Below are 24,585 nucleotides of genomic sequence, written 5' to 3' on the forward strand. Positions count from 1 at the left end.
TTTGAAAACAAGAGAAATGAACAAAGCTAAAGGAGGTGTAGGAAACTCACAATGGATTGTGGCATCCTCCAAAAAGCTTGCTAATCCTCAATTGTCGCCCATGGTGACATCACTATCATCATCATCGTTATCCTCATTATCCTGATTGTCATCATCATCCACCTCCATGGATCCGGAGGCATCACCATCATCACTTGAGCTTTGAACCTCTTCTTCCTGTTCTTCATCACTCTCAATAACAATCTCCTTCCCCTTGATAACCTTACCACTCATGCTAGCATCTCTAGGAGTATTAGGAAAGAACACTTCACTATCCGCCCAACTAGGCAAAATAAATGATGGATCAAGGAGTCCTTGCCTAGCTAAGTGTAGGAGGAGAGGATATTGGGCCCGGTAAGCATTGAAGCGGTCCTCAAAAGCTTCCTTATGCATGTGTTGCACCAATTTGGTCAAGTAATCGTTACCTACCTCAACATCTTCGGGTCGAAATTATTGGTAGGTAAACGGGTAGGGTGGAGTCACGATGGAGGAGGAGGAGGGCTTAGTAACGGCTTTCCTATGTTGTTGCATGATTATCTCGGCTTCACCGGAGAGTGGAAAAAGATAGTTTGTGCTTCGAACATTGAGACGGCAAATCTTGCTTGGTAGAATGAAGGACTTGGCATCTTTGGTGAGCCACTCAAATTTATTGTCAAGATTATCGTTCTTGACCCAATGAAACTTGTTAATCATAGTGCTCTAGTCAAGAAGGTGGCCACCTCTAACCAGTTTATAAGTCTCATCCTTGTTTAAATCCGGGTTAAAAGTTTTTGGCCAACCATGTAACCAAGCCTCCATTAACGATGAAAGCCGCTCCTTCCTTACCATGGTCAATTGTAAGCCACCTTTCAATTAGGAGTTGAAGTATGTTGTATGGTTTGGTGAACTTTTTCTCGACATTCATGGTTGATTCAAGGTAGATGCAATCGAGTTCGGTGAAATGATTAGTGCCCTTCCTTACAATTAGAGTATTTCCCACAACCTTATGCCATACCCTTATACCCGGATGGTGGAAATAAAGGGCACGACACTCATGGAAGGATTCAAACTTTCTTCCAGTTATTGCTTTCCATAAAGGGGCGGGGTCAAATTTTGAAGGCTTCTTCTCATAAGTCGAGTCGATCTCAAGACCGAACACCTTGCCAAACTCTTCCAAAGACAAATTTCTATCTACATTTTCAAGGCGGAATTCAACATTCCTTCGAGCCTCTACCTTAGTGATTTTCAATGAACTTAAAAATTCCATGGTGAGGGAGGGGTAAGTTAATTCTTGCATGTCAAATAATGTAAGCAACCCCATGGACTCGAAGAAGTTCTTGGTCCTTTCAAGAAAAACCAATTTGGCTAAAGCATCTTGACAAATAAACTTGGTAGGCAAAATGGTTTTCTTAGCAAGAGATATAAAAGCTTTCCTATGAGAATCGGATCTGAAAGTTACCTCCGGATATTCATGTAATTGCTCAATACCCGGAATAGGAGTAGTAGCTTCCTCCATAGGAATAGGAACCTCTTGAATTTCCACTCTTGCTTGTTGTACCACCATAGCCTTGGAAGCTTGAAGAGCTTTTTGCCTCTTTGAAAGATTTGATTTTGTGGGTGCCTTGTTTCCACCTATAGTCATTGCCATTGCTCTTCTCCTTGTTAAGAATGTATCAACAAAACTTTGCTTGAATGCTTCTAGTATCCTCAAGCTTCTATGAATCCCAAATTGATTTTTCGGATTTTGCCTTGAAACCTAGAAAATCAATTCACTTTTTGCGGATTTGGATGTTTGGTTGGTGTCTTGTTGATGAACGAGTATTTTGATTGTGTATTGAGGAAGTTTGGATTTGATTTGGGTGAATTTTGTTGAGGATTTTGAGTTTTGTGGATGAGGGATTTGAGGGTTTATGGGTATGTGTTTATATTTTCAAAGAAGGAAATGAGTTGGGGAAGAGGGGTTTTAATCCCGTGTTTTAGCTTCAGCAGGGGGAGACGAGCGGATTCCCTTTAGAGACGCTCGGATTGTAAGTCAGTCAGCTTTGAAGTTCCTAACTCGTGCTAAGACGAGCAGATTCCGCAGGAGACGAGCGGATTTCCCTGGAGACGCTCGGATCTTAAGACAGTGAGAGATTATAATTTTGAGAGAAGCCAGGACGCGCATATTCCAACTGAGACGAGCTTCTTCAGACTAGGGACGTTCAGATTCATAGTCAATGTGGATTTTTGAGTTCCCAGGCCTTCCAAGACGAGCGGCTAGGTGCCTGAATGCTCGGATCATGCCCAAGACGAGGGGGTTCTCATGGCGACGCTCATATTACTCATGTACCTCACGGGTTCAGTTCCATCCGTGGGGATCTTCATATCCAAAGTCATTTCTTCTTCATTTCTTTGGTCGTCATTGTGGGTGCACTACGAAGGCTCGGATAGCCTAGGCAATTGCTATCCCCACACTAGTCCAAACACTTCACATCAAGAAACATTAAAGTACCTCCCTCACTTCCTCTCATAATGATAATCTTGATCAAAATGTACAAATGTAAATCCAAAATTGACAAAGAATGCAATACAAGAAGTAAAATGCAAGTTAAGGGGTTAGAATATTTACAAATGGTGGTTTAGGGAGGACTCCACCAAACTCTCACTCTTGAGATGAGATTACAAGGGGGCATAGCCAAGGTGTTGTTGATGTTTCTCAACACCTTGTAGAAGTAGTCGAAGGCTTGTTCATTGTCATTATAAAGATCTTCAATAGACCTTTGCACATTTTGTTCTTCATGATGGTGACTTGAGTCAAGATGGTCACCAAAGCCTTGGTCTAATGTCATAGCATTGCCTATATAAGGATTGACCAATTCTTCAAATTCGTCATCCCATAGACCACATACTTCACTAGCTTGCTTCCCAATGTCTTCTCTTTGATGCTTGGTCATTAGATGTGATCAATTTAGCTCCATTTCGCCATGTAAATGCAAGGTTAGCACTCCTTTCCTACCAAAGGAGACAAAACCTCAAAGAATATACAAAATGGGCACTACTACAGATACAGGCTATAACAACGGTCAAAAACCGTTGTTATATAAAAAAGCGGACGTTGTTAATGCGTCCGTTGTAGAAGGTTTTAACAACGGTTGGCTTACTTAAGGAAACCGTTGTTAAAACTATTAACAACGGTTTTATGTATAAAAACCCGTTGTGGAAAGTGTGACACAATTTTGGGGGGAAAGTTATAACAACGGGTTTTAATATACAAAACCGTTGTTATAACTAAAGACAACGGGGTGTTATAAAATAACCGTTGTTGTTTGTTCTTAAAAAATTAAAAAAAAATTAAATTAAATATTACTAGATGCATGCATAATTACGGCTGTTAGAATTCGATGCATGCATTATTACCGACATCCTTTGTACATATGAACGGATAATATGGAATTAGAAGGGTTAGTAAACGGATTTGAAGGAGCATTATTGAGAGATATATGATGATGATTATGGCACAACTTCCTAACATATTTATTAATTAAAAAGCAATTAACTCAACCCACACACATTGCTTAGTATAAATACATTGCATATCTCAACTAACATTTCCATTATTATCTCATATATTCATCTCCAAACTCTAACTGTTAAAACAAACTCTACTTAATCTTTCAAATCAAACTCAAAAACTCTAAGAAAATGAATGATTTCATCCTAAAGACTCTTACCATGATCGAGAACAACAACAACTTCATCCGCCGGTTCCTCCATATTGAGGAAAGTTTCAGGAGCTACCTTGTGGAAGCTCGAACCGCATCGAAGCACGCCAAAGAAGATGGCTTGACGAGAGCGGAGCGATTTGCGGCTATATGACGATATAGCAAGCTGGCGAACGGAACCTCCAAATAGCCAAGGAGGAGAGGATGGATACGATAGAGCACAATAAGATCCTCCATGAAAATATAAGAATTGCATTTTTACATATGTAATTTTTTTTTTTAATTTATGTATTTATAAATATATATATATATATATATTAATTATGTTTATCTTACTTCTTCATCTTGCTTCTTCATTGTTTTAGTAACTAATTATGCGAACAATACTTAAACAAATAACATAATGGTCGATAAAAACACATATATGCAAAAGAAATAAATAGAAAAAGAAAATAATGACGATGAAAACAATGATTTGGCGAGATTTACCCGATAAATACGAACGTAATAGACGATGAAATCAACAAAGTGATGGCGAGAAGAAGCGACGATGAGAAAGTGAGAAAGAGAGAAAGAGAGTGTGTGTTTTGTGTTTGTTTGTCTGCTGTGTTTGTGTTTGTGTATTAAGGGTTGTGTTTTGTGGTTGCAGCAGACTTGTGTTTGTGTGGTTTATAATATGGAAGGTATTGACAACGGTTATTAAACAACAACCGTTGTGAAATATGTTTTAACAACGGTTGTAAAAAATACCCGTTGTCAAATATGTTTTAACAACGGGTTTCAAAAGTAACCGTTGTGATTACTTTTCACTAACTTTGCGCCAATTTTGCGCCAAATTATTAACAACGGTTTTGCATGTGTGACCCGTTGTTAAAACTAATAACAACGGTTTTTATAACCATACCCGTTGTAATTTATTTTAGTAAAATTCGCGCCATACATTCTACAACGTCTATTGTGATTTTCGTGAATAATCGTTGTTAAAGGGGCGTTGTAGTTGCCTAAATTTGTAGTAGTGGGGAAACTAAAGATAGTAAATGACCCAATTATGCACTATAAAGCATAGGAACGAGGTTAATTCGGGGACTAAATGTGCTCAAATATGAGTCACATCACAGCTACCCTAGCATCCCTTTGTTGAAGATCTTCCTCAAGCTTGCTTGGACTTGCCTTTGTCTTTGCTCACATGCCCTATAACATTAAAGGGGTTGAGAATCACAACTTGTATCTAAATACCAAAGTTGGGATTTATTTCAATAACACAATAGATTAGAGAATTTATTACCTACTGGAGTCACACTTCCAGCTTTAACATCTCCTAGATACTTTGGGCAATTGCTTTTCCAATGGCCCGTACTACAACAATAGTGGCACTTATCTTCGGAAGTAGCACCCTTTTCGGGCTTGGAAGAGCTATTCACAATAGTTTTTCCTTCCCCTTGTTGGGAGTGGGTTTCTTACCCTTTCTAACGCTTTTCTTGAATTTCCCTTTGCTCTTATTATAAATATTGAGCACATCCTTGGTCGTACTCACATTGATACCCATGTCTCTCTCGGCTTGTACAAGCAAGTTGTACAATTGATAGAGAGAGGTTTTCATGGTTTGCATATTGTAGTTTACCCTAAACTGGACATATGCTTTGATGCTATTCAAGGAATGGAGAACTCGGTCAATAACGAGTTGTTCGGGAATTTCAACCTTTTGCAATTTGAGCGTCTCAACATGCTCAATCAATTTGAGCACATGAGGGCTCACTTTTTGACCCTCTTTGATGTTGAGCTCAAAGAATGCGGAGGCCTTCTCATATTGGATAATTCTAGGAGCTTGTGAAAACATGGTCACAAGTTTGGTGTAGATCTCATAGGCGGTGCCTATTTTAATTGCACTCCTTTGAAGATCGACATCCATAGAGAAGATCAAGACATTCTTGATCGCGGCCGATTCCTTTAGGTAAGCCTCATAGGCCTCCCTAACCACGGCGGTGGACCTAGTAGTAGGTGTAGCGGGAGCGGCTTCGGTAAGGTAAAGAAGCTTGTCGTAAACTTCAGCGGCCAAGCGGAGTTGCGTATCCCAATCGGCAAAGTTAGTCCCATTCATTTCAAGTTTACATCGATCCATAAAGGATCGGAGCCAAGAAACATTAGTGAGTGGTGGAGCGGTTCCACTTGTGGAAGCGCATGAAATCGGAGTTGCCATTGCAAATTAATCAAATTGACTACAAAAAGGAATTGAAGGAAACAATTAACATTTATCATTTTACTTGTAAACTTATTTAACAAAGTTTTAAAAATATTCATTTATATAATGACTTCGCACCTAAATTATATAAATGATTCCGAGATCCATCTTTACACAAACATGGGCACGGAAAACTGATACAACCCATACTTGCATAAATTTGGTGAATTAACTCTTTAATTGATTCTACTATAGAACTCTCGGTCGATGTATTTCATAAATTTCATCTCTAGCCCCGGAACATAAGACTAGTCTTTATATCCCGCTTAGTCCAACTATATTTCGCGTGTAATAATGTTTTATTACCCCACTTACCCAATGATAAATGAAAGTACCCCGGGGAACCGAATCTACCCCAAATGTCAAAGGGATTCATGAGTCCTACTTTTTGGCAAGGCTAATCTCAATTTTAAATATGTGTGAGGTCTTGTCGATTTATTATCTATCATCTTTAAGAGAACTAAGTCGATTAATACTCGATAATTATAATTGACAATAGTCGATAAGACGATAAAATATGCATGTGAAGTTATGGCGATTTGGCAATGCATGCAAACATATAAAGCAAGCAAATAAAAAAAAAATTTCCTAGTATGGCCTTTACTAAAAAAGAAAATCTTATATTCTATTATAAATTCGGAAACCAACTGCTTTGGTCCCTTGATTCTTCATGTGACACGCCTCCCAAGAATAGACACCGCCTCGATCGGAACTCCTTTCCGAATGGCACCGTCTTTAGGGAACTCCGGAATTACAAATAATTAAATAATAAAAATGTACATTCTCCTTCCTATTATACATTTGTAAAATAAAATCAAATGAAATAAAATAAAACTGATACGAGATCATATTAAATTACAACCGAATCAATATCCCCTTGCATTACGGGCAATATCGATTAAAATTAAGGCAATACTAAGATAAAATTACATAATTCAAAATTATATAAAAGAAATATGACATTCATCAATAAAATATGCAGCATTATAATGTGTAATTAACATGCCAAATTATAGCCAAATCGCCCTATTTAAACTTATATCGTAAATATAAACCGGTTTTATGGTTATTCGCGATTTTTAACTTATTAAAATCACAAAATAATACTAAAATCAAATTTTAGTCCAAGTTAATTATCCTAACCTTTTAGGACTCAAAAATTAGTCATTACTTATTTTTTGACAATAATTCAACTTAATTTATCATTTATGCTCATTTTTTACCTTAAAATTCATAACCTTTTATGATATAAATCCAAATTTAATTACAATAATTTCAAATTTTAAATTTTAAATTTTTGAACATTATGTAATAGTTCCATGACACTCATAATGTCAAAAAACAAGGTTAAATTTTTTGAATTTGTTTCGAGAAAAATATAGTTGTAATTTATCGGTTTTATCTAATAAAACATCTAAAGCATATGAAGATTAATCTAATTAATGTTCCAACTGTATATCTAATATGTGGGATAAATATGCAACGTAAAATAATTTTCTCATGACATTTAATTTTTTTTAGCTATTTATGCTAAAATAGTCACCATTTATGTCATTTTTACACTAAAAATTCATAAATCATGCAAAATGAATGAAGTTTATCTAAAATCTTACACACAGTGAGCAAAATGTTCATGTAATAACATATTAAAATTTCATAGCCTAATTCAAAGTTTAACTAATTTTAACCATTTTACCTCCATTTATGTCATTTTTATCTCATAAAAATCATAAATGATGCAAAATAAATCAAATTTATACGAAATTTTACATAAAATAAGTAAAATATTCATGTGAGTTCATATAAAAATTTCAAGGTCAGAAACAAAGTTTAACTATTTTTAGCATTTTAAATACCATGTTATACATTAAAATGTAATAAAATTACTAAAAATCATTAAAATGAGCCAAAAATTACCATAAATCATCAAAATCAACTAAATACATTTTAGGACCAGAATACTTAACATGCAAAATAATTTCGTGGCTTAATCATATAAATCACAAATTTCTAGTATTAATTTAGGCGGAAAAACTAAGCTGATTATGCATGCAACAACCTAAGCTCTGATACCACATGAAAGGATTCATTAACCCTCAAATTAAACGCTTTTAATTATAAATATAATTTACTCTTTAAAATAGATGTAGATCTTATGCATTCATAACATAAATAAATCAAGGATTTAGAAGAAAGTTCCTTATAATGATAAAAACGGTTTACAGGGCACAAGTAAGAACACCTTTCTTACTTGTTCTTGAGCTCAAAATAAATGAATGATCCCCTTTGTATCAATATTGTGAGCACCTCCTTTTAATTACACCAAGACAAACCCCTTAAATCTAATTTATATATTAACTAGATATATGAAATTAGAGACCTTAAAATATATATAATCTAATAATATTTCTTATTACTACCTTTAGTAAAGTAAATAATATAAGATGAGAACAATTTATTTTCTAAAACTTATTTTAGAGAGATAAAGAGAGAAGAGTGAGTTGTGGAGAATGTAAGAATGAAGAATTTCAAAAGTAAAAATAATTCTTATTAGGCTAAAGGGGAGAAAAACCGGTGGAGGGGAGAGGCCAAAGGGAGTCAATGCATGCAACTTTTCTTTTTAGAGTTGTTCAGTTGACGTATAAGAATGAATCATCCCTTTATGTATTCTTATTATGAGTTTTAATAATGTGATTGCACTATTGTTGAGGACACATACTCCAACAAATGGGTGGTTGAATGAGTTGTGAGATGGTCGTTGTGTCGGGACTCTGTTTCTTAGTAATGTGGTTGTTGTGTTCCGAGTTGTGATCCTGGCACGGTACTTATTGTTTCGATGCTGGTACTTTCGCGCTGCGGTGCTGCTGTTGGTGGCGGTATTCCGGTGCCGTCCTCAATTGTGGTGGAGTAGGAGGGGTACTTGTGAGATGAACTTTTGAAATAATGTGTCAGTCTAGTATGGGCATATAGATTGTTGTTGTGTTTATTGTTGTTTTTTTGTGGTTTTCGGCTTATGGGTGAGAGTAGGGTATAATATGGAAGAGAGTTGCCCATGTGGTCATAGTTACAGTGACATCATGTTGGTGAAACATAGTTGTGAGAGGTTGTTGGGGTACTTTCGATCTTATGTTAGAGGAGGCATTTGTTGACATAGTTATGATAAGTAATTAGTGGAACATGTGTGTGCGGAGCTAGTATCATGTAAAGTTAGAATCTACAGGTGGTTCATAATCTTTTGGGGCAGTAAGTATGGAGTGTTAGGAATTAGTATCATGTAAAGTTACGAATGAGTTTGGTGACAGTAAAAAGGGAGATTGGAGGATTTCGTGAGCGTCGAACAATTTTGGATCTTGGGGGTAGGTGCGTGAATAGGGAAGGATGTGGTGTTGCAATGACGTTAAGAGTGAAATAGTGGATTATGCTAAGGATTATGTGGTGTAGGTTCAATGGTGTGCAAATGATTTGAGGTATGAGAACTGTTAGGGGAAGAGAGCCTTGGATATGGGAATGGTAGTCGGTATGAGGTTATACTCGGTGATCGGTTTTATGAGATAGTGATAATGGGAAGATATAACGGAGGATATAGTACTAGTTGAGTTAGAGGATGTAACGTTTATCTTAAGAGGAGAAGGATGCAACAGAGAGAGAGTTTGGTGGTTATGCATGTTGCAGTATATTTGGAAGTTTTGGGTTTTGGTGAAGATTAAAGGATGGACTCGTGGTTGATCCTTTTGGAAGTAATGGTAAGGTTGTAGTTAGGTATGGTTGCATTAGTGTTGACGGGTTTGAGTAGTGACGATTATGGGTATCAGCGAACTTCGAGGACAAAGTTCATTTTAAGGCCGGTAGAATGTAACGTTTTGGTTTTGATAGTCGTTCTCGCTCGCTTGGTGGAATGTGTTGGTATTGGGTTAGCGGTATTTGTGTTGTTGGCATTCGCTGGTATTATGAAGGTAGAGAGGCTATTCTATGGTTGATGCTAAGTTGAGTGACGTGTTAAGGTAGCCTTGTTGGGTGAGTTAGTGTCAAGGTTTGGGGATTAGCATTGAGTGGTGTTGGTTGGTGGAGTGGTATGTGTGCATGCTATGTAGGTATGGGCGTGAACTTCGGAGAGAAGTTCGTTTTAAGAAGGGAAGACTGTAATACCACAGGTTTCGGATCATAGGGGACTCGGTCGAGTAGGGCTTACTTGGCCGAGTATGTGTTCTTGTGTCGTGAGTTTTGGTTCTGGAGTGTCAGCACTCGACCGAGCATGTTGGTACTCAGTCGAGTACGTCAGGTACTCGGCCGAGGGCCCGGTCTATTACGGGTTATTTCCGCGGTTTTCATTAAAATGATTAGAGATGATATATAAGCCATTTGTCAGTTTCAAAAATTATTTCTTCCAAAACCTAAACTACATTTCATTCTCCTTTAATCATCTTCATCAATTCCAAGGCAAAGGTCGTCGATTGTGGGTTCTAACTTCTTATTCCATGTCAATTGCCGTAGTAAGTGTCTTATCTTTGTCGATCTATTGTTGTTCTTATAAATAAGTTAGCAAACCCTAGTGTGGGTTAATTTGGTGGTTTAGGGTTTGGTCATCGTATATGTTGTTGATTGTTGATTATCTATGTTCAAAGTGATGAAGTGTTACTCGTTATGCATTTGTATGACTGGCTGCGGCATAACAGATTGCGAGAAGGTAGGGTTTCCCTACTCGGTTTACTGTTTAATTGATTTAAGATTGTGTTGTAATTGTTTGTACGATTGATATTGTGATTCTCTGCTGTTGTTGGATTGAAGTTTGGTGTCGGTGTTGTGATGGTTGATGATGATGTTCGCGAGGTGCGTCCTCGGCTTAGTGGAGTCACTTGCGGGAGTGGATTCACGCCCTAGTTTTGCCCTCTGTGGAACCCGCCACAGGAGGGGATGTGCATATTAATGAATAGGGTTATCGCTCGTTGATGAGCGGGGCTTAGGTGGGTACGGATGCGGCCCGCCACTGGCAGGGCTACACACTTTAGTGTGTAATCAGTTACGTGATGAGATTGGGAGTTGGAGGTGGTTTGTGAACAGTTGTTTATCTTATCGTACTTGTCTTATTAAGACTATGCAGTAAACTGACCCCGTTGTTGGTTTGTAAATCTGTGGTGATCTATTCGGGCATGGCGAGCAGATTATGACAGATGATGATGGCCTTTAGCTTGGGGACGAGATGGGAGTCATCACTTCGAGTCTAGCTTCCCCTGTCATGAGATTTATCATTTTAGTTTTAGTTGTTTGAGTACTAGTGAACAGTGTTTTGGATTTGGTTTTGGAACATGTAACCGTTAATTCTTTATACTTTAATAAATATTGTTTCGGAATGGTATGTTTGATATACTAGCCTCGGGAAACCGGGATGGTGACGGTCTCTCAGGCATGGGTGGTCCTGGTAAGGCACCTTGGTATGTGGGTGTGTGACAATAGTCAGGGGCATTGGTTACTTAATCCTAAGGGATACACTATGAAAAGTGGATATCATTTGGTAAGAAAAAAATATCAGCCTGTGCAATGGCATAAGTTCATTTGGAATATTTGGATTGTGCCCATGCATAGGTTCATAGGATCGTTAATTGCATGGGAGGCTTTGCACGTGAAGGAGAAACTATACTTGTTAGACATCTGTCCTGATGAATTGTGTCTACTCTGTGGCTAAGCTACTGAATCTTATCTGAATTTATTTTAGAGGTGTGTTTACAGCAGACACATTCTGCTAGGTATGGCTGAGTTGTGCAGGGTGTCCATTCCAGCTGTTAATAATTTGCAATGGGTTTGGAAGCAGAAATGGCCAAGGGAAAGAAAGAGGTGCTGATATGTGCTTTTATGGCATATTATTACCACGTTTGGATGCAAAGGAATAGGGTCATACTGGAATATAGTCTTCTGAAACCTGAAGTGCTGCTGGTTCAGATCAGGAGAATGGTCAAGCATAGGATTAATGTTCATTATCTTAATAAACGTTTAGATAGTATTGATGCAAGTTGGTTATGTAGCATTGATTTGTAAATTGAGCTAATGGCTCTTAGAAATTGTTTGTACTGAAAAATGGATAGGTTGTATGACCTTGTTTGTGCTTAACGGAAATGCTTACATTTCACCAAAAAAAAAACAAAACATAACCTACTTATATTTTATTTGTCTAAATTCGTAGCACCTCAATCAAAATAATACTATAATACTAATAATTAATAGCTAGTGGCAAGACAAGTATTGAATCCGCATAGAGGCGGTAATATTCAGCTAGTTATTATTTAAAGTGTCTTAAAGTAACAATTTCTTGGAGATTGTTTTGGTTGATTTATAATAACTAATTGCAATAAAGTAAAGGATGTAAACAAAAGGATTAAAAGGTCTAGGGAGCGGGTTCATTAAGTCAGTTATCCGGGGGTATATATTAATCAATTGTAAGGTCAATCGAATTATCAAAGGTCATAAGATCAGTCGATTCAATTATACCCTTTAGATTTAGTTTAACATGTGGTCGCTATAATTAAACTATAACTATCTTATTATCGCAGCCTATATTAATTCTAACCCGGTCGGAGAAAGTCTTAATTCTCTAAACTAATTATCAATTCAGACCTAAATCAATTAATTAGAATAAGAACGATAATCAAATGGTAATTCATGCGATATTACAAACCATTAAATCATTAACCCTCTTCTAATCAACCTAGATCCCCTTTACCCTAGATAAAGTGGTTATCTACTCATGTTAAGAGAATTAACAACAATAGTATAAATAAAAGACATAATTAAAAGCATATGAGAAGGACAATTAAGCAATTGAATAATATAACTATATTGAATAATAATTGAAGAATGATTAATAAAGTACCGTAGCAATTGTTGAAGAACAAATTGTAGATCCGGAATAATAATGATAGCCGACTAACTTAAGAGTTTTAGGAGTTCTAATGATAATAAAAGCGTAACTTAATAATAACCTACGAGCTTAGTAGTTATGTTACAAATTAGATGACTTTTAGGAAATATTGGAAAAGTCTTGAGCTAGCTATGTACTCGATCGAGTATAGGTGACTCGATCGAGAACACCCACTCGATCGAGTACAGGTTAACTCGATCGAGTATGCATGCTTCTCAGCATTCTCTCGTGCAATCTTTACTTCGTATCTTTCACTCTTCTAGATTTCCGTGCCATGCTTCGTGTATTCCATCATGCTAATTCCGCAGTGCTCCACTTTACTCATTTGCTCCATAAATGCATCATTCTAGCATTAAACACCAAATATCAGCAGTATCGACATTCTAATGTAAAAGACATGTAACTAACGTAATTATCACGAAAACCGCATCAAAAAAAACATAAAGGGAGTCATAAAAGTATATATAAATATGATTCATAAAACTCCCCCAAACCAATGCTATGCTTGTCCCTATGCAAAGCAAACACGCAATACAAAATAGCAAACATACAAATGGTGAACGAATAATTCGAAGCTAGTGTTGAACAAATCCCAAGCTATCCATATCTATAACAAATTAGTGACCAAAATTGTGCCAATAAAACGAATTCAAAGGCACGGGTAATAGAAAAACGTAGCTTATCGGAAGATGTAACATGATACCGTAATTCAGCCAAATACCTTTCAATCTTGCAAGACAAATTAGTCGGATTCTTGAGGATTCACTCATGCACTCATAAAGGGTGAGTTATATGTAAGGTAGAAAGAATTAAGACACTCACTCAACTTATGAAACATGTTTGCATTCTAATGTGATAGAAATTTCTCCAACTAGTACGCATTCACAATAAAGAAGAAAGTACATGTATTTAGGACAATAGGGTGGCAAATGGGTAATTGGTATACAAGTGGTTTGTACCAAGGAACGTATGGATATGTGAGGCTAAGACGGTAGTCGCAGCTACACTTGCTAACCAAAACCAACTCTTACAACGATAAGCATAAACAGACCAAACTAGAGAAATCATCTCAACTTTGATAACACATGAGAGGTTATGACTTACTCTCCAAAAATGCATTAGACTCTAGCAACACCCTTATAATCTCTTAACAAAACCAAATGAAGTAATGTCTTTTTTTTTTTTTCGAAGTCTTTTTTTCTTTTCTTTTTCAGTCTTTTTTGTTCTTTGCATCATTTTTTTCTTCCATCATAAGAGATATAACACAATTGCTATAAAAATTTAAGCTAGTACCCACATTGACAATAAAAGCCCCATTCCCAACCAAAGTAGCAAAAATAGACATGAAACTCAAGCAACTACGACTGTCTCGATAAGGTAGGCAAATTCTGGATTATACCTATTAGATAGGATATAAAACGGCTAAAAGGGTTCAAAAGGCGTAAACAAAAGTTAATGTAAGGCTTATTTAAACTGTAAGAACCACCTTTCCTCATGTACTTAATCATATGAATGGGTAAAGTATCAAGAAACTAATTTCACACTTATGTAGTTTGATATTACATATTCCACAAGGAGAACCACACTCAAGCCTAATTGACAATGAGACCAGTTTATTAATGTTCCTGGCCTAGGAAGCTCTATAGACCTCAGAAATTTAAGTGGTTTACCAACATAATTTTGTCAAATCTAATTAGCATAAGACATATTATTATGGTCAAGACTTGAATTATAAGTTTTGTTTTCATGAATAACAGGTCAAAACAATGTCCATGGATATGGGATTCAAACGCAAAAACAATGCAAATTATCATCATTGCTACTCAATTCACCAAGACTCGACCACAAACAAAGAAAAACATGTTTTTGGATTTTATTAATTTTTATGGATTTTTTTTTGTTTAAATGCACACAACAACAATTAAAAGCACACAACTGAAATAAATCACACAACATAAATAAATACTCCCCCAACCCTAAATGTCACAATGTTTTTATTGTGACCCTAATAGCACAACCAACAACAGCAACAACATAAAGGACACCATTAACAAAGGGAAAAAGGGGATAACTAGCAACCTAAAGATAATACAATAAAAGAAAGTACAAAGAAAGATAGTACCAGCTGTAAAGTAGAAGCTCCCCCAAACCAGTTGCAAAGTGGGGGATGTAGTGACCAGCTGTCACTACTGCTCATCTCCATCATCATCATCATTGCCATAACCATGGATGGCCTCATCATACACATCAACCTCCCTCAACAAACCCTCAACTTCTGGATCAGCAACACGGCCAACACGGCCTCCACGTAGACCACGACCTCTAGTACGACCACCTCAGACTTCACCAGCTATCCTAGAAGAAGAATCACAAACCTCACCACCATACCCTGAGGTACCAGCACCAAACTGACCTCCCAGAGAAGTAGAAGCCGCAAACTGATCCCCAAAGCCACCAACAGGCATATCAGACCAGATAAGAGTGTATAAAGGCAGACCAAGAGTGCCAAAGTTGCGGCTAAACTGGCCAAACTCTGCTGGAGAAACATCATGAAGATGAAAAACCTGACTATCATCCCCAGGGGTAGAGTAGTAACTAGGCGAAGTACCAGTGTATGGACGCTCCTTATACATACTTGTGGCCTCCAGCTTTTCCCACAAACGCCTATTAGTTAAGGTGTTGTTTATCCCCTCATAAATCCTCACCTCCCTCTCAAAAATAGGATCAAAGTGGTAACCATAATGCATAAGATATGTGAAAGATGGAGCAACAGGCCGCGGCTAAAAAGATCCAGGAATATGTTTGGGTGGAGCTTGGCGGGCTCTACGGCCTTCTGTAATGGTAGTAGTGCTAGTATAAGGCAAAGTGACAAGCTAATCGTATACCTACCAAAAAACCAACTGGTCTCTAACAAATATAGCTAGGGAAGTCGGGATCATATCCACAGGGAGGCAAGATATTTGTTAAAGGTCCGTCTATTAGGTCACAAAATGGGGTTTTGATTGTGGTTTTCTAAATTAATAAAAGATTATGGGAAAGAGAGATTAAACAAGAGCAATAAAGATAGAAAATATAATAAAGATGATCAAATAAGAGAAAGCATGCCAGGATTTCGGTTTACCACGGTAGTCTATCGACTCAGCTGCAAATAGCCTAGACAATCTACTGTGAGAAGGATACAGGAAAGGTCCTTCCGGTACACTTTCTACCTAGAATTCCACTAATTTAACTTCAGTCCTCATTAGGGTAGTCTACTATTCATAATAGGTCTATTTAATCCAATCTTCCAATCCAGGAGTAAAATTAACCAGATTAGAGGTAACTTAAAAGCTTGCACTCAACTATGTTGATATTACAGTTAAATTGCCATGGGACAGATTCTCACAAATAAATCATCTAGTCTATTCGCTACATCGTCACAATCCTACCATGGATTCCCTAATCCCGACATTAAAGGGATTAGCTACTCATTATAATAATGGTGTCAACAATAATAATATTAAGCATACTAATAGAAGACATTATGAAATAATGATAATTAAACATAAACTGTATTAGGGAAGAAATAATTAAGAGATAAACAGGATTTAAAGCAAAGAACAATAAGATCAAGATTAATAAGGAGAGAATGATTACAATCTCAAGCAATCCGGCGTAAAGATCAATCCAATATCCAAGCAAGAGATGAAAGGGAGAGTTTAACAGTGAAGAGTATGAAAGAGTGATTCGAGTGTTTAAGAAATGAAAAAGCGTACTAATGACCTAATTAGTGAATGCTTAAATAGGAAAATTAAAGGGTTAACGAAATAACACAAGACGGGTCACTTAAGCCCGCTATCGAGTGGATTCAAACCACTCGATCGAGGTCTTCTCCGGCTATTCTTCTCGATCGAGCAAATAAAGCTCTCGATCGAGGAACTCCAGTATTCAGCATTTCGATCGAGTAAACAACAGTACTCGATCGACCCCTCGTGTCAGCCAATCCACTCGATCGAACACTGGAAACCTTCGATCGAGTGCTTTTCTTCCAAGATAGCTTCTAACTCGTCTTTGACCGCTTCCTTGACCATCCTTCACGCACTCCAAGGCATATCACTTGCTCTAGCATTCCCGTCTCCTCATTATGCATGCTAAATAGGACGAATAGAGTACGGTTCCACCACTTTCAGGTTCATTTCCGCAAATCAGACAAAACAAACCAAAGTAGCCAATTCGGGGCATTTTGCAATACATAACAGTACATAAATGCATAAAAATACGTGCAATATAAGACTAAGAACTCTATATAAAATGCACGTATCAAATCTCCCCAAACAGAACCTTTACTCGACCTCGAGTAAACTAAAAGCAACCTAATGGAACAGAAATGAAAACTCAGAGCTAGATATAACTTGTCTACGTGAACCAATTTAATGCAAGCAAAAATCAACAGTCATAGCTACAACGGTCAATACGCAAACGAGTTATAAGACCTCCATAAATAAAGCTGACCTATCGACCTTGCAAGACCAACAAAATTGGACTCTCACGTGGTCACTCTTCTCTCATAAAGCAAAGGGTGAATTATATATGTATAAGAGAGAAAGAGAAACAGTCATTCACCTAAACTACGACCTACATAACATGCATGCAACAAAAATGATAGACGATTCAAGTACTATGCATACACTCCAACCAACAATGTCCGTCACAGCCGAGGGCTTACAAATAGTATGGGAAAGTGAGGTTCAGGTGCGAAAAGGCAAAACAAATTATGGGAATGTGAAGGTAAAGCGTCAAGCTAGCTCCTAAACAAGACCATATAAGACCATCCGAATCTCTACTGACTGAAAATAAAGCACAAGTGCCCTTCACGGCACATATCCCACTAACCAAATACACTATCTCCTCAAAAAGATATAAATAAGAACAGAGGAGTGAGACGGTCACAAAATTCCCTTTTTCAATACGGTCTCATTTTCAATTCCAATCAACTTTTTCAATCTTTTCTTTCTTTTTCTCTTTTCTTTTCTACCCGCGTGATTTCAACTTCTTTTTTCATTTATTTGTTCATTTTTTTCTTTCATCACACGTTTTCTCTTTTTTCCTTTTTCATGTCTTTTTTTCTCATTTTTTCAATCATCCTTCCTCATTTTCCACCAACTCCAAACAACAAAATCGAGCCAAACTCGCAACATGGATCAACATACCACAAATGACACACTAAACTAGCTTGACTAGGCAGGCTTAGTTTTGGGTATAGCTAATGGGTCAAAAAGGCTAAATTTGGCTTAAGTGGAGCTAAATGGGTGAAAAATGTAAGAAAGGTAAATTTGCAAGCACCTCCCTGCATGTGACACTGACCACAAACCCGAATGTATGCAATTGACAAGAAATCGAATGTCTAAAAGTGCAAAAATGATAAACATGTTATGCAAGGAGTACTACTCTCAATTCCTATGTATACTGGTCATGAATGTCACCAGTTATATGGTTCTAAATCTCAGAAATTATAGAGTAGGTTGCGAATTTATCTGGTCAAGTCTACAAAGTCAGCTAAATATGAACCAAAACTCGTAGATATGCGTAAGACTCAGCTAATAATTGTCAATAAAGTGCAAGGCTCAGGTAAAAATGACAAGTTACAGTGCAATATCATCACGGAAATCAACCGTTCCGACTCAACCTATATGCAAAATGAAACGTGAATATTTTATTATTTTTGAAATTTTCTAATTTTTTGGATTTTTATGATTTTTTGAAATAAATGAAGACAATGCAAGCAAAAAATAGAAACGTTAATGCAAAAACAAATGCAAATGCAGACTCAAAGGATGCATTACCCTCCCCAAACCAAAACGGACAACGCCCTCATTGTCCTCCAGCATACACCAATAGATATATACAGGGGAACGGGAAAATACAACCAATAAATGGATGAAAAAACAATAAATAAAAGGGAGACAAAATAAATAAAAGAGCAAGAATGTACATACAAAACACAAACTTCCCCAAACCAGCCTGAAAACTGGGGAAGTGAGTAGACCAGTAGTTACTCGTCAGCCTCGTCCTCCACCGTGAAGTCTGGGTCCACCTCCTTCTCTCTCCTCCTCGCCTCCTCAGCCTGAGTCCTCGCTGCCGTATCAGCTGTGTCCTCCTCCTCGTCACTGGATGGCTGTGGGTACCCCTCAGCTGGGTACCGGTAAAAAGACGGGTGTGGCCAACCCTCAGGAACGGGACGTCGTCGCATCATGTGATACTCGTATAGAGGGAACAAAGTAAGAGCTATATCCCGCTCCATACGAGCCTGCCTGCTAAGAAGCTCAAGCAACAAACTGTCAGGACGCCCTTGGTTAAGGACCGCGGACGCCACAAAGGGTGCAGGAGGAACAAAATTAGCTGGGTACACCGGCTGTGTCTGGTCGGGTGCAGGCGTAGGAGTAGGGACCGGGGTTGGAATGGCCGTGGAAGTCTGGCCACCCGTAGAAGGTGTGGATCCCTCTCCTGTCTCAGGTCTCTTCCGCCTCTTAGAAGCAGACATATTGGGAGGTGGAGTAAGCGGAAGGTGATACATGGGTAGTAATGGAGGTAACCTGCCCTTAACAGTGGGCAGGGGGACAAGGCGAGGTAGAGTGGTGCAAGGTAAGGGTACAGACAAGGAACCGCAAATCTTCAATGTCTGATGGTCAGAAGTAAGCCAAGTCATAGACAGTATAACTGCCAGGTCAAGGTACCTATCTGTGTCTAGGTGCTGTAAGTCACGAGGAAAGACAGGGAAGATAGAACGGGCTAGAAAAGTGGCTATGCCACCGCAAACAATGATGCCCGTAGTCTTTTGCCCCACTGTATGGAAGTACTGAGCAGTCAAGTAAGAAATGTTAAGCACAAAGGGTCTCTCACTGTCAATGTTCAGGTACCCACCAAGAATTGAGAGGTCAATGTTGTTCATATTGTTAGGTTCTTTACGGCCGAAGATGGTCCCACCAATGAGACGCAAGAAGTAACGAGCCGGGGGAAGGTGGACATGCGCGAGCTTGCGCTCCTCGTAGCTAGTCTGTGCCAAGGTCCTCCACAACTGGCGGATGACCTTCCTAAGAGAGGCAGTGTCACCCGTAAAAGAAAGACCTAACCTAGTACCAAACTCCTCTAAGGTCTAGGAAAAAGTCCGGTTAAATAACCGGAAAGAAACAGAAGCACAGGTCGGGTCAGTGGCGTAGGCGCCAGAAGAGAAGGTGAAGGAGCTGAAAAACTCGAGGGTCAGCTCCTTGAAGGTCAAGGCACTCATGGTAATCAATCCCGTCATCCCCTCCCCTCTCAAAATCTCGAGTACGGGCTCATAAATACCTAACTTATCAAGTGACTTACGATACAAAAATTTAGTAGACAGAAAATCACAGCTCTCTAAGGCAAAGAAACGTTGACGATGTAAAGCATTAACGAAAATTACCTCAGGGTAGTCGGGGTGCGGGTCAAGTGAGTCGTCAACTCGGATAGTGATGGGGCCAGCAGCAGGCGTGGCTCGTCCGCGACCCCGACCTCTAGTACCTGAAGAAGAAGCCAGTCCTTAGACGGAACGAGGTACTAAGGCCGCTCGGTAAGCCGCTGTGACAGCTGGTGACCACGCAGAAAGGGTGGTCACCGTACTAGACGTAGAAGGTGCAGCTGTACTGGTAGAAGCAGAGGCAAAGCTAGCAGTAGAGCTAGCTGAGACGGAGGCAGAAACAGAGCTAGCCGTGACAGAGGCGGAACTAGCGACAGCAGCAGTAGTACCAGTAACAAGAGCAGCTAAAACAGGGGTAGTAGCAACGGTACTAATAGTCGGAACGATCGTCTCAGTCAAGGATGGAACAAAGGTCGAACTAGTCGAAGATAATGAACTACTTTCCATCCTAATCAAGTAAGCAAGGGGGAATAACAATCAATTAAACAAATTAAACACAAATTTTCCAATTTCAGTCGGATTTTTCGAATTGAAAGGCAAACCTAAACCCCAAATTACTTCATAATGGCAAAATAAAGCAATTAATAAACAAAATAATAAAGGGGAAACTTACTTGATGACGAAACCCACAAGATAAGCAAGAAAATCGACAAGAAAAGGAAGCACATTGGCGGAATTTCGATCGAAAACCGCAAACCCTAATTCCCGTAATTAACAGCGAAAAAGGACAAATTTGAAGGGGAAAGTAGAGGGCTTTAGTCGATATACTAGGAAGGTAAATAGTGTGGGTGTTGGATTTGATAATGGGTCAAGAATTATGGAGAATGTTGGGGTGAATATTGCACAAAGGGGTAAGCAACAAATAATGCAACAAAGTAATGAAAGAATAGAAGTTAAAGAAATAACTTCCTGCGTGCAAATAGCAAATCCACTCGATCGAGTGATTTGAAATCACTCGATCGAGAAGTCGGGCCTTCATTTCACTCGATCGAGCATAATTCCACTCGATCGAGAACTCTTCAATTTTGCTATTTCGATCAAGCAGCTGAAACTTGACGATCGAACCTTTCTCCTGGCATTCCTCTCGATCGAGTACAAAAAGTACTCGATCGAGTTCTTTTCTCATGTAAATCATGCCAATGCAATATAAATTCCCCAAACCTGCATAAAAACACGCAAAAATACATCCCGACAATACCAAATCACACAATACGCAGTCTATAGTTTTTTCTAACTAAGCTAAATAGTCTAAAGTCTAACAGTTCTAAAAATGTAATAAAGATGTTCGACGAAAATTTAATGTTTTACAATTTGTTACAACCGGGTATTCCCCGCTTAATTCCCAAATCATTTGAGTAGCCCAAATGAGGGCTTCTGACTGGAGGAGGTCCCTTCAGCATCTTTGACCGTCCTCTTCAATCTCCATGAGCTTGAATCTGAGCCAGTAGAGGCAGAATAATTGACGTCCACGTATGCACGAACTTTCTTCTTCCCTTTGTCTTTCCCATCAGCTTTTACATTGGTATCTCCATTTTCATTGACTCTAATTGCACTTTGATCGTTGACAACTCCGGCATCCATTCCATCTGTACCTGCAGTAAGGAAAACAAAAGAATGTTCCTCCTTTTCGCTCTCAGTCCGAGGCGGATGGGTTACAATAGCAGCATAAAATTCAACATTCTCAGCTGGAGTGTCTATATCTGAGTCAGTAGAGGATACGGCATTGCAAGGTTGATCTTGCATGGGTGCTCTACGAGATTTAGACTGATGAAAAATCAATTCTTCATCTCCTACCTGAAACGTACCAACAAGGAATTCCATTAATTACAGGCTGTTTTGATTCTTTGGAACAACTCGATGAATTTAGCAGATCCTTTTAGGAGGCACAATGACCATAGATCGAACCTATCCAATTTTTACAGTGCGATGGTTGGCTGTTCACGGACTAGTTGTACCTACCGTTTCTTTTTTGGGATCAATATTCGCAATGCAGTTCATCCAATGATAAACAAAACCGAATTCTAATTATAGAGCTACGACACAATCAAACCCGAATGAACAAAATGTTGAATTGAATCGTACCAGTCTTTACTGGGGATTATTACTTATTTTTGTACACATCGATCACCGCGCGAGCAGTGAATAAAAATGGTCTCCCTAAAATAATAGGGGTGTGAGTGTCCTCGGGGATGTCAAACACTAAGAAGTCCACTGGAATAAAGAATCTCCCAATTTTGACAGGTATGTCCTCTATAACTACTAATGGCCGTGATATACTATGGTCAGCCATCTGTACGGTAATGTTAGTACAATTAAATTTCGTAAGACCAAGTCTCCTAGCAAGAGACAAAGGTAAGACGCTCACGCTAGCACCTAGATCGCATAGCGCATTATCAATCAAATGGGTTCCTATATGACATGGAATCGAGAAACTACCTGGGTCTGACTGTTTAGGTGGCAACTTATTTTGAACTAGGGCGGTCCCTACCTCAGTTAAAGCTACCGTCTCATGATCGTTTATATGCCTCTTACGCTACAAAATTTATTTCATAAACTTTAAGTAAGAGGGTACCTGAGTCAGCAAGTCGGCGAATGGAATAGTAACATGTAAGCTTTTCAGGAGCTCGACAAATTTCCCGAACTGTTGATTAGCTTTGGTGCTTTATAGTCTCCTTGGAAAGGGCACCCTAATAGGAATCTCGAGCCCTTTGTTCCTCTCTTCCAACGTCTCAGCAGGTTCAAGCTCTTTTTCACTCAATCGACTCTTTTTACCTCTCGATCGAGTCCTTTCTGGTGATCTTTCACTCGATCGAGCAATAACAGTCTCTCAATCGAGTTCCTCTATATGCCCAGTGTTCGATCGAGGCAAAGTTCCACTCGATCGAACAGTCTCTTCAAAATTTCCACTCGATCGAGTGGTTTTAACCTCTCGATCGATTCCCTGAATATCCAATTCACTCGATCGAGCAACATTTCTATTTGATCGAGTGCTTTGTTCAACATTTCTACTCGATTGACCACCAGAAATCAGTCGATCGAGTATTTATTTCGTGCATGGCATATTTTCAGCATTATACGCCTTCCCATCATCAATAGTAGCTTCCCTCGGGTCTAATATGTCATCTAAACTCGACAATTTTGGTCCTTCATAAGAACGACCACTTCGCAAATTAATCAAGTTTACCGTCTCATGTGGATTCTTCTTAGATTGGGACGGCAGATGACCCGGTTTCCTTGTGGATTGGCTTGCGGCCAACTGAGCAACTTGAGTTTCAAGTGACTTGATCGAAAATTCCTTCTGTTGGTCACTCATCTGCAATTACTTTGTCAATGATTGAATCATTGTCTTTAACTCAGTCTGCTCACTTACCTCACTAGAAGATGAAGCTCCTTGATGCGGCGGAGGGAAAGAAGGAGGCTTTTGAAAGCCTTGTTGAGCTTTATGAGCAGGGACATAAGCTTGCTGCTGCTGCGGTGGAGGAGTTGGATTAAGAACATTTTGACTTGTCCACCTCAAATTGGGATGGCCTGCCCCTTGATTATTATAGTAGGAACCTCCTCCTTGCCTATATTGTTGAAAGGCAAGGACTTGTTCTTTGTCTGTCAGACAGTCAATAGCAGTAAGACCGTCATTGCTCCCACATCTCTCACAGGTGACAGTTTCCTGTCTAGTCAACAGATGAACCGTCTGTCGATCACCAACAGCTTGTATTTCTAATCTATCAAAACGAGCATTCATGGCTTCCAGCTGAGCCACGACCGCGTTATAGATCGAGTGAACAGTCTGAATTCCGTCCCTGGGGTTCCCTTATTCAGCACAATGGGTCGCCATCTCCTCAATAATGCACCATCCCTTATCGTCATCAATGTTCTTTTGAAATCTCCCATAGGATGAGGCGTCAAGTATAGCTCTGTGGTCATCATACAACCCATTGTAGAACTGGTTGCACAAATACCACTGATCAAAACCATGGTGAGGAAGAGACCTCACCAACTTCTTGTACCGGCACCAAGCTTCATAGAAATTCTCATCAGGTGCCTGCTTGAAACTAGTAATCTTACCCCTCAGCTGATTAGTGTGTTGTGGAGGGAAGTATCTTTGGTAGAAGGCAAGTGCGAGAGTCTCCCAGTTGGTGATACCAGCAGCAGTCCGGTCAATATCAGTCAGCCGCTCAAGGGCTGAGTCAGTCAGAGAAAAAGGAAAAAGCACTTCCTTTATCTTGTCTTGTGTTACTCCCTTAGTAGCGGGAATAGTAGAGCAATAGTCAGTAAAGACTTCCATATGCTTTCGAGGATC

The 24,585-nt window shown here is 38.8% G+C and overlaps 1 non-coding gene across 1 annotated transcript; it reads left to right on the forward strand.

Moving 5' to 3' along the window:
- Window positions 1-24,253: 24,253 nt before the first annotated feature.
- On the forward strand, window positions 24,254-24,359 carry LOC141603833 (small nucleolar RNA R71). The gene has a single exon (XR_012525681.1). It is a non-coding gene; the product is annotated as a small nucleolar RNA R71 (small nucleolar RNA).
- Window positions 24,360-24,585: the final 226 nt, after the last annotated feature.

Source organism: Silene latifolia, chromosome 9 (genome assembly GCF_048544455.1).
Source record: "Silene latifolia isolate original U9 population chromosome 9, ASM4854445v1, whole genome shotgun sequence".
Taxonomy (NCBI): domain Eukaryota; kingdom Viridiplantae; phylum Streptophyta; class Magnoliopsida; order Caryophyllales; family Caryophyllaceae; genus Silene; species Silene latifolia.